The sequence below is a fragment of the Astatotilapia calliptera genome, chromosome 16, assembly GCF_900246225.1.
Source record: "Astatotilapia calliptera chromosome 16, fAstCal1.2, whole genome shotgun sequence".
Classification (NCBI taxonomy): Eukaryota; Metazoa; Chordata; class Actinopteri; order Cichliformes; family Cichlidae; genus Astatotilapia; species Astatotilapia calliptera.
The window spans coordinates 9,902,410-9,912,256 of record NC_039317.1 but is presented as its reverse complement, the minus strand read 5'-3'; the positions used below and the strand labels follow the sequence as shown (position 1 = coordinate 9,912,256).

Genomic DNA, 9,847 nt, shown 5'->3' with positions numbered 1-9,847 from the left:
AGGCTCAACACTGTGCAGTCGTCTTAGTAGATGTGAAGGGCTGTAACTAAGGCACTTATTCTGAAGTAGTATCTAAACTAGCTTTAATGTCCGCTGTCACCAGAACTGAAAGACTGTCTAGAACATATATATAAATGCAAACTTTAAATTTGATTTATTTTTAACAAATGGAAAAGGTGACTGTCCTAAAAAAAACAAACAGCTTTTTAATTCTGGAAGTTCTTTTTCTAAGACTGTCTTCTGGTGTTGACCCGTAAATTTCCACTCCAGGTCTTTTATCAGCTGATAACAGCTGCCTTGACAGCCAAGTGAACTGCAGACCTCAAGACCTAGCTAAAGTTAACAGTGAATATAAATTCTAAAACTGAATATATTACATAGTGTTACACCCCCCCCTCCACTATTAACAAATGGTTCCGCCCATAGCGCTGACCGCTTTCTTTTTCTTTTTTCCAGTAGCAACCGATGCTTATGATTGTGTCAGAGCACATTTTGAATCAAAACCTTGGGCATTTCACACAGGTGGTTGGTTGGTTACGCTCTGGAAATGGAATGAAGGTGTCTGTTTTTAACCTTCTGGGGTACACGGACACGCAGCACCTCCAAATCACGAGTGATTTAAGCTGACATAAGCTGCAGCTTGTGTTGAAAGTTCGGAGTTCAAAGTATACAGAAATTTAAAAATGTTAATGACAGACCACTAAGTCCACAGTTATGATTAAAAATATATATATATCTGAGCTATTATCTTTTTCTAAATATTATCGTCATGGTAAAAAAAAAAAAAATGTTCCTGTGCTACTGCGAGTGTAACTACCGCCCCTCCCCCCCTTCCCAGCGCAAAGCACAAGGCTGGCGTGCGGAGTGAAGCGGGAAAAAAGTGCGACTGAGATATGGAAGAAATATAGTATCATCAGAATTCAAGTATTTTTAGACATTGAATTTATGACACTGAATTTTTATCCTCCAAATTTCCCTGCAAAAATATTCACCTGAAAAAAATTCACCTGCAAAAATTCACCTGAAAAAAATTCACCTGCAAAAATTCACCTGCAAAAGTGATGAACTTTAATGACCCAAGCCAGAGCAATCAGCACCAGATCGAGTCGAGTGGCTCTCAGCCAATTAAATTACGCTGTTTGATCACATGACACCGTTAGCCAGCAGTGTGTCTCCTAAAAGAGAGCTGTTTAAAGAATCAGAATGGGGTTTATTGCCAAATGTTGAGCAGGTTTACAACATTAGGAAATTGCTGCGGTGCTTCAGTGCAAACATGCTGTCATAAATATCACTTAAATAGACATGAAAAAATAAAAGTAGGGATAAGAATTAAAAGTGCTACGTGGAAAGATATGTGCATGAGATATACATGAGATATATACATGAGAATAAGAATTAAGAGTGCTACGTAGAAAGATATATACATGAGTGCAGGTGGTGATCAGTGCCAAACATAGAATGATGCAGTGACACAGCGTAGGGTCATGTGTTAGTGGCGGGTAGAGGAGAAAGAACACAGCCCTGAGGGGAGCCGGTGCTGATGGTCCGGGAGTCCGAGACATTCTTTCCCAGCCTCACATGCTGCTTCCTGTCCGTCAGGAAGTCAGTGATCCACCGGCAGATGGGATCAGGCACATTCATCTGGGAAAGCTTGTCTCGGAGATGGTCTGGAAGGATGGTGTTGAAGGCAGAGCTGAAGTCCACAAACAGGATCCTGGCGTAGGTTCCTGGGGAGTCCAGATGCTGCAGGATGAAGGTGAGTGATTAAGTTTTTCTCCTAAATAGAGATCATTACAGAACGCCTAGTCCTACTTAAAATCCCATTTATTATTTTTTTTTTTTTTTATCATCTACTTGAACTAAGGAAAACGTTTGACTAACTCAAAGACAATTTCCACGCCTCCCCTGCCTGACTGCAGAGGCAGTTTTGAATTTAGGAGCGCCAAGATGGCAGCGGAAAACCCTGGCGGCTCTCCGGTGAGTATATATTTTTTTTTTATCTTCAAGTTAAATCCGTTGCTCACGTATAAAGTACACAGATGGGGTCTTTGCTCAACTCGTCTGAGGCGTGTCTCACTAAGCGCTACATGCTAGCATCCTGCTAACCGAGCTACCCTTTACATGCTGTGCTTTAGAAAATAGGATATTCGTTAAAAAAATACTCCGCAGATATTGATAGATAGACGAACACTGCAAATATAATGTTGGAAACGAGAACGGCCTTTGGTGAAGGGGTAAAATACACCATGAATAAAGCCATAGAGTGAATGGCTGCCATGGTTGCAGAACAGCCTGATTTAATGACAAGAATGGGGAAGAGTGAGGTGAAGTGAACCACAGCCACAAAACACGGTCAGACAAGGCGGCAAAAGGGCAGTGATCTGTCCGTCAGTATGAAGTTGGTGTGTGCTTTGGTGAACAAAAACTCCAGACTGGTAGCAGGAAGATGGGAGACTCGTGTTTCACTGGAATAGTGGTGAATTAAAACATCCTTTGTTGGGGACATTTCGGTGTAAATGCATCCATACAGGCAAGACAGAGGCAGACTAGACAGTGAAGAAAACAAGGCAAACATTAGAAATATAAAAACAGAAATATAGGATGAGTCGGGGATGAGTTCCTGCCCCAAGTGGAGGAGTTCAAGTATCTCGGGGTCTTGTTCGCGAGTGATGGGAGAAGGGAGCCGGAGATCGACAGACGGATTGGGGCTGCAGCTGCAGTAATGCGGACGCTGCACCGGTCCGTCGTGGTGAAGAGGGAGCTGAGTGTAAAAGCGAAGCTCTCAATTTACCGGTCGATCTACGTCCCTACCCTCACCTATGGCCACGAGCTGTGGGTAGTGACCGAAAGAACGAGATCGCGGATACAAGCGGCAGAAATGAGCTTCCTCCGAAGGGTGGCTGGCCTCTCCCTTAGAGATAGGGTGAGAAGTTCGGCCATCCGGGAGGGGCTCAGAGTAGAGCAGCTGCTGCTCCACATCGAAAGGAGCCAGCTGAGGTGGTTCGGGCATCTGACAAGGATGCCCCCTGGGCGCCTCCTGGGTGAGGTGTTCCAGGCATGTCCCACCGGGAGGAGGCCCCAGGGCAGACCCAGGACACGCTGGAGAGATTATATCTCTCGGCTGGCCTGGGAACGCCTTGGTATTCCCCCGGATAAGCTGGAGGAGGTGGCTGGGGAGAGGGAGGTCTGGGCCTCTTTGCTTAGGCTGCTGCCCCCGCGACCCGGCCTCGGATAAAATCATATGGAGACAATATTGGACACAAAAAATATATAACAATTTAGTTAAATGTAGCATTAACTCATAAGTCTTGCTAAAGTAAACCTTGTATTCTGATTCATCACAGCAGCAGTTCAGTTGGATGATGTCAGCAACTGCAGCAAGTGTCTTGCTGACTGAATAATTTCATCTTGCATAATCTGAAACAAACACATAAAGACAGAAACAATTTATAAATTAACGTTCGATAAAATCTAAGAATTAATCATTTATTAGATACCAATATGAATATGTCTACCATAAAACTTGTGTGGAGCGAAGTTACATTCAATCAAGATGGTCTGGCATGCTACAACTTTATAGTATTCTGGCTACAAGTATACATACCCATCTTGTACATGTTTTTTAACATTATTATTGTTATTATCCTACCCAATTATGTGTTTCTTTTAATCAGAGTATGCTGTTTTAATGACTTTACAATATCATTTACATTGTGTTCCTTACATTTTCCCTAATTGTATGTTATATTAATCCTATATTTCCATCCATCCATCTTCATCCGCTTTATCCGAGGCCGGGTCGCGGGGGCAGCAGCCTAAGCAAAGAGGCCCAGACCTCCCTCTCCCCAGCCACCTCCTCCAGCTTATCCGGGGGAATACCAAGGCGTTCCCAGGCTAGCCGAGAGATATAATCTCTCCAGCGTGTCCTGGGTCTGCCCCGGGGCCTCCTCCCGGTGGGACATGCCTGGAACACCTCACCCAGGAGGCGCCCAGGGGGCATCCTTGTCAGATGCCCGAACCACCTCAGCTGGCTCCTTTCGATGTGGAGCAGCAGCTGCTCTACTCTGAGCCCCTCCCGGATGGCCGAACTTCTCACCCTATCTGTAAGGGAGAGGCCAGCCACCCTTTGGAGGAAGCTAATTTCTGCCGCTTGTATCCGCGATCTCGTTCTTTCGGTCACTACCCACAGCTCGTGGCCATAGGTGAGGGTAGGGACGTAGATCGACCGGTAAATTGAGAGCTTCGCTTTTACACTCAGCTCCCTCTTCACCACGACGGACCGGTGCAGCGTCCGCATTACTGCAGCTGCAGCCCCAATCCGTCTGTCGATCTCCGGCTCCCTTCTCCCATCACTCGCGAACAAGACCCCGAGATACTTGAACTCCTCCACTTGGGGCAGGAACTCATCCCCGACTCATCCTATATTTCTGTTTTTATATTTCTAATGTTTGCCTTGTTTTCTTCACTGTCTAGTCTGCCTCTGTCTTGCCTGTATGGATGCATTTACACCGAAATGTCCCCAACAAAGGATGTTTTAATTCACCACTATTCCAGTGAAACACGAGTCTCCCATCTTCCTGCTACCAGTCTGGAGTTTTTGTTCACCAAAGCACACACCAACTTCATACTGACGGACAGATCACTGCCCTTTTGCCGCCTTGTCTGACCGTGTTTTGTGGCTGTGGTTCACTTCACCTCACTCTTCCCCATTCTTGTCATTAAATCAGGCCGTTCTGCAACCATGGCAGCCATTCACTCTATGGCTTTATTCATGGTGTATTTTACCCCTTCACCAAAGGCCGTTCTCGTTTCCAACATTATATTTGCAGTGTTCGTCTATCTATCAATATCTGCGGAGTATTTTTTTAACGAGTATCCTATTTTCTAAAGCACAGCATGTAAAGGGTAGCTCGGTTAGCAGGATGCTAGCATGTAGCGCTTAGTGAGACACGCCTCAGACGAGTTGAGCAAAGACCCCATCTGTGTACTTTATACGTGAGCAACGGATTTAAATAAAATTAAGGTTTCAAAAGACAAACTTGAAGATAAAAAAAATATATATACTCACCGGAGAGCCGCCAGGGTTTGCCGCTGCCATCTTGGCGCTCCTAAATTCAAAACTGCCTCTGCAGTCAGGCAGGGGAGGCGTGGAAATTGTCTTTGAGTTAGTCAAACGTTTTCCTTAGTTCGAGTAGATGATTAAAAAAAAATAATAATAATAAATGGGATTTTAAGTAGGACTAGGCGTTCTGTAATGATCTCTATTTAGGAGAAAAACTTAATCACTCACCTTTAAACAGCTCTCTTTTAGGAGACACACTGCTGGCTAACGGTGTCATGTGATCAAACAGCGTAATTTAATTGGCTGAGAGCCACTCGACTCGATCTGGTGCTGATTGCTCTGGCTTGGGTCATTAAAGTTCATCACTTTTGCAGTTGAATTTTTGCAGGTGAATTTTTGCAGGTGAATATTTTTGCAGGGAAATTTGGAGGATAAAAATTCAGTGTCATAAATTCAATGTCTAAAAATACTTGAATTCTGATGATACTATATTTCTTCCATACTGAGAGAAAGGAAAAAACAAAACAAAAAAAACCCATGGCTCCCAATAAGGAGCAGGCTTGCGTCGTTCACTCGCGACCGACACATCACTAGAAAGAGAGAGAGCAAGTTTTGAGATGTGAGAGATTTGTGACGTTTAGCGTATAGTTAGTGCACTGTGTTGTCTTGTGTAGTCGTTGTTTTTTTGTTTTGCGTAGCAGTGAGGGCACTAATGAATGTCACAAAGGCAGATTGCAATGTAAACGCTGTCTCCAGGTGGAAAACCAGAAGAGTGATACACCTCCTGTTGTCAGGCCTGCAGGGTTTATCCCTGTGGTGGTCTCTTCTGTATTGTGTTTTTATTGGCACAAATAATTTGTGGGACATCTTATTGTGACACCTGATTGTTATAGTTATAGTAGTATTTTTAAGTTGTTGTACAAAATTTAAAAAAACAACAACAACAACAAAAAAAAAAACCCATGAGATGCGTGGGCTGAATTACTAGATAAATAGTTGCATATAACTTTGTTTACAAAATGTATGCATAACTTTACAAAAATTACTATTTATATTTCCATTTCAAGTTCTGAAAGTAATTTACTAAATATGTCTGTGGGTTTCACAGTAAAAAAAAATACTACGGTACTAGGATTTCATGTTTTTTGTGTGATTTCAGATCAGTTGTGTTAATACAGAATGTCAATGAAAAAATTACTGTAGATTCAGACACATGAGGTTGTGCTGAAAAGAATGATACCAAGCAAGGCAAGGTAAAAAATCAAATCAAATAAAACCATTTGAAGGTGAAATACAAATGTAAAATCAAAAGTAGTCAAAAATGGCCAATTATATTTTGCACCTCAGAGTCCAAAATATAATCCCAACAAATCGTGAAAAATAAGGTTTTCATTTTTGTTCATGACAGTGTAAATTTGTGTGAATTCAAGCATGTACCAATCTGATTTTTTTCTAACAAAAAAGTGAAACTTAAGTTAGACCTGTGTTTGTAAATCAACTGCCCCATGTTGGGTTGCTTTCTGGATTTTATACTTATTGGTAGGGCAGGGCAATATGGCCAAAAATATTTATCACGATATATATTTGAAAATGTGCGATAACGATTTAATTGACGGGAGACAAAATACTTTACAACTCCACAACTTTATTAGTGGGGGAAAAAAATCCATCAATCTATTTTCACTCAAACAAGCTGCTGTTTTTTTATGTGCATTAAAGTTATATAACAATCTAACAGTGCAAATGCAAATTCCTTGATGACAGTTTGGAATTTCCAGTGGATATTGGCCGACATATCCTGAGCATAACCATGTATAATATCCACAGAACTTAAAAAGAGGTTATACACACAATGCGGTAGTATTATGTTGAAGCACAGTACATATCACTCCGCGAGGCTCCTGACTACAGTAGCTGTAATTAGGGATGGGTATCGTTTAGGTTTTATCCGATACCGGTGCCAAACCGGTACTTTTGAAATGGTGCCGGTGCTTAAACGGTGCTCAAACCGGTGCTTAAAGAATGGAGAACACAAAATTGGTCCAAAAACCTCTCATGTTCAGCTGGTTTTTTGTAAAAAGATAACAATGTTAGCCTTTTCTGCAGCTATGGGGCATATATGGTATCACTCTTGGCTGGAAGCAGTGCTTAAACAATGGAAAAAACACAAACTTTGTCCAAAAACCTCTCATGTTTAACTGTTTTCCACTTTTTCTTTGGTCATTTTAGCCTTTTTGTCCAGGGTGAAGGGAGTATCTGCCATCAAACAAGAAGACAGCATCATGTAGCTATGATGATGTTTGCTAGTTCACCTTACATGCATTAATGTAATAACGTGGTTAGCCTACTCAACGGAAATTACACACAAACAACATTAAGCGACTCACGCAGAGAAGAACGGCTGCTGCTGCATCATCATCCGTCATCATTTCTGCTGCACTGGCAGGGCTAGGGGCCAGGACTCTCCTCTTCGGGTTCTTGGGGGATGTTGCTAACTCCGGGTCCGATAACAGGCACCACACCCGCAGTAGATGCGCTCGGTGTGAGGTCTCACAGCAAGCTATCAAATATGGCACATTTCTCGGCTTTTAAAAAAAAAAAACGCTATGCGTTGCCAGGTGTTTCATCGGATTTGAGGTGTTACCTCCTTTGACAGTATCACAGTATCAGCTTAAAGCACTTGTTGCTGCTGAGTTTGCATATTTTGCTGCGCAGTACAGCCAGACTTTTGACCGCTTCGGCTTGGGAGTTTTTAATCTGTAGCTCTGCTCTAAAAGAACGTACGTACCTGGCCCCGCCTACTATCCTCGGAAACGTAAAATGATTGGCTAGAATCTAAAGTGTATCACAGCTCAGGAAAAAAAAAAGAAGCAAATGTGCGCTGCTTTTCGGTCTGGTTACTACAGTTTATGACAGGTACCGTTGGTACCCATCCCTAGCTGTAATGCTCCGACAATCCATCAAGCGGTGCAGCTTCATAGCTTAGCAAAGTCATACTAAAACATTTTTTGACAGATTTTTGAGCGCCGTGTACCACATAAAATCAGTTTGGTAATAACAATGGCCCGCTTGCATGCGCTACCAAAAAATGTGCTTTGGTGTGTATCTGACGGACGCAGCTGTTTCTTTGTGTTTGGACCTTTTGTCCACATGTAAACGGCTTTTCGAATCACCGAAAACGGACATTTTTTAAAACTCCTTTTTTGCGTTAACGTGTGGACCAGGAATACAGAGTTGGTCACTCAACGTGAAAGGTATGTGCCATGTCACGCTGTGCGCCACGTTATTGTTTACATGAGATGAATTGCAGAATGGCAGATATTCAGATTAACAGTATTTTGTCTCTAACTGCAGGTTTACACGCTTACATACTACATTAATGTCCCTCTATTTAAAAAGGCAGAGGCGTCACGGTGCAATTATTTTACGTGTAGTTGTTTTTTTCCTGTGTAATAATATTCAACATTGCTATCGATACATTTTTCAAAAAATGCCTCTCTGTGAAAAATGGGTTTAAAAACATAAAGAATTGTGGGATACTGTTTGTCCGTGATTTGAACCGGGGGAACAAATTGTGGCAGGATCAGCCTGATATTATTTGTATCCCGCTGTAACCTTACGGCATAAAGAGCTAACATCTTGAAAATGTCAGGAGTAGTTAGTCAAGAACTAAAAAGTGTTTGTGAACAAAAAATCCAGAATGTGGGATACTGTTTGTCAGGATTTGGACAGCCCAGCGCGTGCTCCCGACACAGGGGAAAACCAATTCTGCCGGGGAGACCTACCTTGGCACTTGTGCAGGTGAAGCCAAAGGAAAGATATGCTTCACCATATTTTCTAGTATTTGGCTTGGAAGGAAGTTGGTTTGGAAACATATTTGACGATGCTTTATCTTCTGCTTTGAGTTTGTGTGGGAGCCCCATCAAAAACCTGTCCTTTATGGTAGCAGTGTCCAAGCGTTTTGTTTGTTTGTTTGTTTTTAATTCATTAATTGCTCTGCGCTCGCCTAGGGAGCGCGCCCCACACTTTGGGAACCCCTGGAAGAATCAAATCAATCAAATCACTTTTATTGTCACATCACATGTGCAGGCACACTGGCACAGCACATGCGAGTGAAATTCTTGTGTGCGAGCCCCACAAGCAACAGAGATGTGCAAACACAACAACACAAACGAGCAAAATACAAGAATGGCCAACCTGAAACTAATAAATATATGTACAATATATAATAGTGTATGCATTTCTGGATGTGTATACTAAATATTTTCCTACGTGTGTGTGTGTGTGTGTGTGTGTGTGTGTGTATACACATTTTTACAAATTAAATAGTAAAAAAAAAAATAAAATAAAATATATAAAATATACAGAGTTGAATATGTGCAAAACAAGTGGCATTTATATACAGTGTGGAGTGCATAATGTTGAAGTTCCAGTAGTGAAGCTGAGGTGTCTATGACGTGTTCAGCAGTCTGATGGCCTGATGGAAAAAGCTGTCTCTCAGTCTGCTGGTACGGGACCGGATGCTGCAGAACCTCCTTCCTGATGGAAGCAGTCTGAACAGTTTATGGCTGGGGTGACTGGAGTCCTTGATGATCCTCCCCACTTTCCTCAGGCAGCGCTTCCTGTAGATGTCTTGGAGGGAGGGAAGCTCACCTCCAATTATCCGTTCAGAGCACCGCACTACTCGCTGGAGAGCTTTGCAGTTGTAGGCGGTGCTATTGCCATACCAGGTGGTGATGCATCCAGTGAGGATGCTCTCAATGGCACAGTGATAGAAGGTCCTGA

General features: G+C 42.6%; 1 long non-coding RNA gene across 1 annotated transcript; it reads right to left on the bottom strand.

Moving 5' to 3' along the window:
- Positions 1 to 3,261: 3,261 nt before the first annotated feature.
- Positions 3,262 to 5,463, bottom strand: LOC113008091 (uncharacterized). The gene is made up of 3 exons (XR_003269984.1): positions 5,291 to 5,463; positions 5,069 to 5,126; positions 3,262 to 3,417 (listed from the first exon to the last, which is right to left on the bottom strand). It is a non-coding gene; the product is annotated as an uncharacterized LOC113008091 (long non-coding RNA).
- Positions 5,464 to 9,847: the final 4,384 nt, after the last annotated feature.